The sequence below is a fragment of the Coregonus lavaretus genome, assembly GCF_964263955.1.
Source record: "Coregonus lavaretus genome assembly, chromosome: 30".
NCBI lineage: Eukaryota > Metazoa > Chordata > Actinopteri > Salmoniformes > Salmonidae > Coregonus > Coregonus lavaretus.
Window position 1 is genome coordinate 4,570,980 of NC_140017.1, and position 7,905 is coordinate 4,578,884.

Consider the following 7,905-nt stretch of genomic DNA (forward strand, 5'->3'; position numbering starts at 1 on the left):
CTTAAGAACAAACATGATTACATATCTTTCCATAATTTACCTAAGGATGAAAAACAAGCTTTGCTTGATTTACAATCCGATACGTCAGTCCTTACCCGCCCTAATGATAAGGGTGGGTCGGTTGTACTCATGAATAGGACAGTTTATGTAAATGAGTGTCATAGACTGCTTGACAACACCTTTTAAAATAAACTCAGAAGTGACCCCCACTTCCCAATTTCAGAACACTATCTTTACTGTCCTAGATGGGTATTTAAGTTCTGGTCAAATCACCAAAAAAGGACACGACTTTTTGGCTATTCAACACCCTAAAATTGCCACTTTCTATACTTTGCCGAAATTACACAATAATGTTACAAAACCTCCAGGGCGCCCTATTGTAGCGGGCAGCAAGGGTCTTTAAATTAAAGATTTCGATGTTAAGAAACATCCATTTAAGGGAATACTTTAGCTCCCCAAATCGTGATATTTCAACTGAACATGTAGGCTGCTCACCTGCACATACTCCGACTCCTTTTAGAAGCCAATCGCAATCACTCTATTGAGACATATTGCAGACTCGTTGAAAAATATGTTGGTGATCTCCTTAAGAACAAACATGATTACATATCTTTCCATAATTTACCTAAGGATGAAAAACAGGCTTTGCTTGATTTACAATCCAATAATCACAAGAATGGCTTCAGATCAAAGTCTACGTTGAGACCGAAGGGAGCAAGGGTCTTTAAATTAAAGATTTCGATGTTAAGAAACATCCATTTAAGGGAATACTTTAGCTCCCCAAATCGTGATATTTCAACTGAACATGTAGGCTGCTCACCTGCACATACTCCGACTCCTTTTAGAAGCCAATCGCAATCACTCTATTGAGACATATTGCAGACTCGTTGAAAAATATGTTGGTGATCTCCTTAAGAACAAACATGATTACATATCTTTCCATAATTTACCTAAGGATGAAAAACAAGCTTTGCTTGATTTACAATCCGATACGTCAGTCCTTACCCGCCCTAATGATAAGGGTGGGTCGGTTGTACTCATGAATAGGACAGTTTATGTAAATGAGTGTCATAGACTGCTTGACAACACCTTTTAAAATAAACTCAGAAGTGACCCCCACTTCCCAATTTCAGAACACTATCTTTACTGTCCTAGATGGGTATTTAAGTTCTGGTCAAATCACCAAAAAAGGACACGACTTTTTGGCTATTCAACACCCTAAAATTGCCACTTTCTATACTTTGCCGAAATTACACAATAATGTTACAAAACCTCCAGGGCGCCCTATTGTAAGGGAGCAAGGGTCTTTAAATTAAAGATTTCGATGTTAAGAAACATCCATTTAAGGGAATACTTTAGCTCCCCAAATCGTGATATTTCAACTGAACATGTAGGCTGCTCACCTGCACATACTCCGACTCCTTTTAGAAGCCAATCGCAATCACTCTATTGAGACATATTGCAGACTCGTTGAAAAATATGTTGGTGATCTCCTTAAGAACAAACATGATTACATATCTTTCCATAATTTACCTAAGGATGAAAAACAAGCTTTGCTTGATTTACAATCCGATACGTCAGTCCTTACCCGCCCTAATGATAAGGGTGGGTCGGTTGTACTCATGAATAGGACAGTTTATGTAAATGAGTGTCATAGACTGCTTGACAACACCTTTTAAAATAAACTCAGAAGTGACCCCCACTTCCCAATTTCAGAACACTATCTTTACTGTCCTAGATGGGTATTTAAGTTCTGGTCAAATCACCAAAAAAGGACACGACTTTTTGGCTATTCAACACCCTAAAATTGCCACTTTCTATACTTTGCCGAAATTACACAATAATGTTACAAAACCTCCAGGGCGCCCTATTGTAGCGGGCATTGATGCAGTAACGACCCCTTTATCGACTTTTGTTGACTTTTTTATTAGACCATTCGCAGAACAGCTCCCCTCCTTTGTAAAGGGCACAAGCGGTATGATCTCTATTATTTAATCTCTTGATCCTCTCCCTGAGAATAATTTGTTAGTTACTTTTGATCTATATCAATATTCCACACGAGGGCGGTATTGAAGCCATGGAACATTTTCTTCTGCAACGTGACCCTAATCAACTACCTTCCAGTGCATGCATTATAACATTGGATGAAACAGGACTCACACACTACTATTTCATGTTTCTAAATTATTTCTTTATTCAGAAGAAGGGTACTGCTATGGGAGCCCCTATGGCTCCTAACTATGCTAATTTGTATGTGGGTTACATGGAGAAACAGTCAATTCTCAATCCTCTCAAAAATGTTTCTTGCCTAACATTATTATTTGGAAACGGTACCTTGATGATATTTTTGTTCTATGGAGGGGGGTGATGCAAAACAGTTCCCGGCATTCCATGCTTTTCTTAACTCTTGTTCTGAGCACCTGAGATTTACTATGCAATCGCGGGGCAGAAATCACAGAGATCAATTGGTAAACTCTGATTTACCAACCCAAAATACCCCTGCACAACGACTATTTGCGCCTCTACGGGATGGAAACTACACGTGTAATGGCTGCGCTCAATGCAATGACACTTACAAATGTAGATCCTTCAAACACCCCCAAACAGGGAAACAGATCCCAATCAAAGGTGTTATCACGTGCTCAACTAAGGCAGTTATTTATCTTATAACTTGTCCTTGTGGTAAAAAGTATGTGGGTAAAACGAAGCGCGAATTAAAAGTTCGGAGCATCATAGCACCATTAGGTTAAAAAACTCGACGTACCCAGTTGTGGCCCACTTTTTGGAAGCGAACCACTCGATTTTCTCCCTACTATATAAACTAGTGACCCGCAGTGTTTGTCATTATACCCTGATGAAGAGAGCTTGTCTGTCGAAACGGTGGTTATTAGGTTATTACATTATTGCATCTGAGCTCCTAGAGTGTGCGGCTCTCCTGTTATTTTTCAAGTGTTCTACTCCGCTAGCCAGCACCTCGCCTAAACAGGTGTGCGTTTCTTTCGCCTCCAGCATGACAATAATATGTCTAATTTCATGGGGACATCAATGCAGACCAATGGGGTAGCTGTGAATGTCTGTCTTATAATCACGGTCTTCAATTGCAAGAGGATAAATGCCAAAGTGCATTGAAAAGTAACTGTTGCATTGATTCAGCTGGAAGTTTAGGCGCAGGAGAAAAACTGCATTTTAGAAGACATGGGCGACACAGCATCTGAAAGTTATAGATTTTTTTATAGTAGTCCTTTACATTGGCAGCCACTAAATCAATATTCAACACAACATTACAGCATTTTGAAAAGTACACAACGTAGCTCTCAGAAACAGAGCCTATGCATCATATTTTATGTACACACTACTACAGTCGTTTTATAACGTTAGTCAAGGTAATAATAAACATACACAAATCCTTTAGCACATCCAAAAGGTCCAAATGGTAGTTCTGCTGACAGGCAGACAGCACGGCAGACCCCGCTGTAGTTTGAGCATCCCCATGGAATTGGAAAAGCAGCTGCCTCATCTACATCACCTGTTTTTGTATAATTTTAAGTATCTTCATTTGATTAAATTACCTTTCACACTTTCATGAAATGTATGTACAGTATTATAAATAGGTTCTTAGATGTTTATAGCAATTACGTACTTATCAAGAGAGAAAATGTATCTGCTGAGCAACTATTAACAGTGTCACAGTTTACAGTTTTGTAACAGTTTAAAAAGACACGCAAATTATGGTCTGTGGTAAAACGAAATAGCAAAATATCACTCATAAACTTTACAGATAGATGAATCAATCATCATTTCAGTAATTCTGACCTTGTCTGTTTCACAAGTTGGTCGTTTTCAAGACTTACATGCAATGGCCAAGAAAGCGAGGAGCACCAAGAGCATCATGCAGTGATATTTCATGATAGTTTTCTGATATTGACTGTTCTTTAGAACAGTTGCAATGCGACAGTTTCTCTCAGGTTTAGCCTATTCTTTGCAATCAGTCCCAGTTAACTTAATAAGACTAGTAGTCAGAGCTTGTGCTTTAAATAAGGAGGGGGAAAAATGACCGGGAACATAGGGACCAGTGGGCAGTACATTTTGGAATTGAATCCTATCATGTGTAATTACATTAGCCTAGACCTGCCCTTCTTGTTCTTGTCTGAATAATGTTACAGAGCTACCTGTGAAATTAAAAATAGGTTCCACTCAATGTAAGACATGTCGCCCCACTTAATTTAAACACTCAAGGAACCTATCAGAGCTGCATGACAATAATCTAAATTGACTCCCTCATTCCATTCCTTTCATCTGCGATTATAAAAAAATACTGGATAGGTGAAAGCAATGTGGTGTGGTCCCCTATCCTACCTGGCATATGCTTTTACCAGTCCTGTTTTTCCAGGTCAGTGTACAGTAGATGGAGGGACATTGACAAGAAGGTAGATACCACCTCTACCCCCCAACACCCAGGCCTGGTTCAAGTACTTATGAAATCAATGTATTATTGTCTCCATATCCTGGATCTAACAGGATAGATGGGTGAAAGCAAGGGGTTCCATTAACTTTCACAAATCTACTACAGGCCTACTAGACTACCTTAGGAAAAGGGGGAATTTGCATTTTCAAAGTATTCAGAGGGGGCTCCATAAATATTTTCTCTCTGATGTTGTTCGAACACTGAAACGTTAGAGGGTGGTAACGTGACCCTCTGTGCCTCAAATCAGAAAGGCTTGCGGTTACAACCCCGTCCAGTTGGAGGCGATAACGCACCACTCACTAAAGATAAAATAACGAATCCAATATGGCTGTGCCCATGGCGACACCTGTGGGAGAAGTGTGGGGGATGATTAAGAGGATGAGTGTGGTCAGAAGAGAGTAGGATTATCCAGTGTTGACGAGTGGGGAGGATGTGGCAGTAACAGATGAGGAGAAAGCAGAGATGATGGCCAAAGCATTTGTCCAAGTGCATAGATCCGCAAATCTGTCAGAGGAGGGGCAGAGGGGGAGAGAGGTGCATCCTGGAGTGCTGGGAAGGAGGGAGGGTGTAAATGATGTGTTGAATGCACCATTTACCAGGGCAGAGGTGAAAAGAGCAATAGGTAAGGCTGGGTTAACTTCACCTGGGAAAGATGAGGTGTGCTATGTTATGTCAGAAGGTGCTAAATATGAAGGAGTGGGGGGCTGGGCGTTCCTTATTGAAGACCATGTATGTTGCATTGATCCGATCTGTAATAGACTATGGCAGTATAGCATATGGTTCGGCAGCCCGGACCTCACTGGAAAGGTTAGATATCATACAGGGGCAGGGACTCAGAATATGTAGTGGGGCGTTTCGGACGTCCCCAGTGGCTGCATTACAGGTGGAGATTGGGGATATGCCATTGCAGATTAGGAGACAGCAGCTGGCAATGAATTATTGGGTCAACCTACAAGGACATGGGGTGTCTCATCCTGCGAAAGGGATTTTACAGGCATGCTGGGAACATGAGCGAAGACAGAACACGAGCTTTGGGTGGGTGGGTAATACCCAGGCGAAGGAGATGGGACTGTATGGAAGGGAGTTTAGTCCAACGGTAGTTATTCCTGTAAATCCATCATGGCTACTCCCACCTCCAGTAGTTGATCTAGAAGTGTTGGAGAGACTACAGAAAGATAGGGAGGGTGTTGATCCAGCTGATTTCTTTAAGAGACATCTGGAAACTGTGTATCAGGATTTTGTGGCCATTTACACAGATGGGTCAAAAGATCCAAGGACAGGACGTACTGGGTCAGCATTTGTAGTGCAGGAATGTGGGGTGGAAGTCAGGAAACGTATTACAGATCATATGGCTGTATTTACGGCGGAGCTGATGGCCATAATGTTGGCCTTGCAGTGGGTGGAGGAAGTCAAACAAGACAGAGTAGTTATTTGCTCTTATTCATATGCAGTGTTAATGAGTCTCCAGTCCTTTAGCTCACGTAGCAGACAATACCTGCTTTATGAGGTGCTTCAAACCCATGGCAGGATTAAACAGATGGGTATTCAGATAAGATTTACTTGGGTCCCAGCCCATGTGGGGGTGGAGGGGAACGAGGCTGTAGATGAACAGGCTAAACAAGCACTTAGTATTGGGGATGTTGATGTTGAAGTTTCAATGAGCAAGGCAGAGGCAAAAAGACTGATATATACAGTGATGGTGCAGAGATGGCAGGAGCAGTGGAATAGAGATAATAAGGGAAGGCATTTATTTCAAGTACAGAGGAAAGTCGGGGAGGGGAGGACGGCAGGAAGGGACAGAAGAGAGGAGGCTATTTTTACAAGATTAAGGGTGGGACACAGCCAGTTGAATAAGACATTAAATGTGATAGGAAAGCATCCATCAGGAAAGTGTGATTATTGTCAGGAAATAGAGACCGTGGAGCATGTATTGCTACAGTGTGGGCAGTATCAGAGGGAAAGAGAGAGGATGAGATCTAGTATGAGGGAGAAGGGGATACAGGAAATTAGTTTAAAGAGTATATTGAGTAGAACGTCATTAGATATAGTCTCAAATATGTTGTTATCTTTTTAAAGAGAAACAGGGTTGGAAGGTATGATTTAGTTTCTCCCTGTCTCTGGCCCACACTCCAGTACCGTAGGTGGCGGTAATGCACCATTACGTTGGATGCCAACCGCCGATAAACCCCACTGAAGAAGAAGAAGAAGAAGAAGGGCTGCGCCCATGGCATGGATGTCAAGTATGTACACTATTGATTATGTCGCTAATGTCCAGTCATTAACAAAGATTACAAGTGATGACTAGCGACTTTCAACGTATCTGGCCCCATCTACGAGATCTCGACACTGGAGAACCTGAATCATGGAGCCAGGCATGATCAAACACAGGCAAAGGATGCAAAGTTCGTTGTGAAAGACGCGAACTGCATGGTCTACTGTACTTTATGTCCTTCAGAATAGAAACTTGGCATTGTCTGTCTATCGAAAACAGTGAACAAGGCCTTTACACTCAATTATCATAAAAAATGCACCCTTCAAAAGCAGCAGTTGAAGTGATCTAGTTGGGTCGTATTTCCTAGGCGCGTGCATTACAAGTACAGCAACTCTGTTAGGAGACATCTGGATTCTAAAGACAAATTGCACAATGCTCTGCTACTGTGTGAACACCCGCCTGTCTACACCATTGGAATCAGACAGGCCCTATACCCATTCGAAGAGGAGCAAAGACAAACTCCTTGGTGCTGAATTCTTTCGTAGCAACCGTGGCGGACTCATAACTTTCCATGGCCCAGGGCAGTTGGTGTGCTACCCAATACTCAATTTGGGCTGCTTCAAGAAAAGTGTGAAATGGTACGTGTTTTAGCTGGAGAGGACTGTCATCAACCTTTGCAGGAAGTATGGGATAAAAGCATCCACCTCCCCAGACACTGGGGTCTGGGTTGGAGACAACAAGATATGTGCCATAAGTAGGTTAACCTTTGATTGAAATAACCTATTTTTTGCTATGTTTACAACAACAGAGCTACAATGTGTCATGCTTGATATTACAGTCAAATGTTTCCTCTTTCAGGAATCCATTGTGGGACATACATACCATCTCATAGCTTGGCACTGAACTGCAACACAGATATGGGCTGGTTTGAAAACATTGTGCCATGTGGGATTGTTGGCAAAGGTGTCACATCCCTCAGTGAATAACTGGGAAGAGATGTCTCTATTGAAGTACCATCCCACGACTGCTGGAAACTTTCAGTGACCAGTTTGACTGCACACTGCTTCATGGATAATATTCTAATAACAATTAAACAATGCACGGTAAATAAAACATGTATATTTTGACAATCATGATGTTGTTTTCACTCCCTCTCCCGGGTGTACCTGTCAGCAAAGAAACTACGTTTCCCAGATTGCGCTATGATGGCGTGAGCCCGCTGTTTTGG

General features: G+C 41.8%; 1 pseudogene across 1 annotated transcript; it reads left to right on the plus strand.

Annotated features, from left to right (window-relative positions):
- The first annotated feature begins 4,789 nt into the window (after positions 1–4,789).
- On the plus strand, positions 4,790–7,752 carry LOC311105718 (octanoyl-[acyl-carrier-protein]:protein N-octanoyltransferase LIPT2, mitochondrial-like; annotated as a pseudogene). The gene is made up of 3 exons: positions 4,790–4,863; positions 7,045–7,431; positions 7,536–7,752. The product of its transcript is annotated as an octanoyl-[acyl-carrier-protein]:protein N-octanoyltransferase LIPT2, mitochondrial-like (transcript).
- Positions 7,753–7,905: the final 153 nt, after the last annotated feature.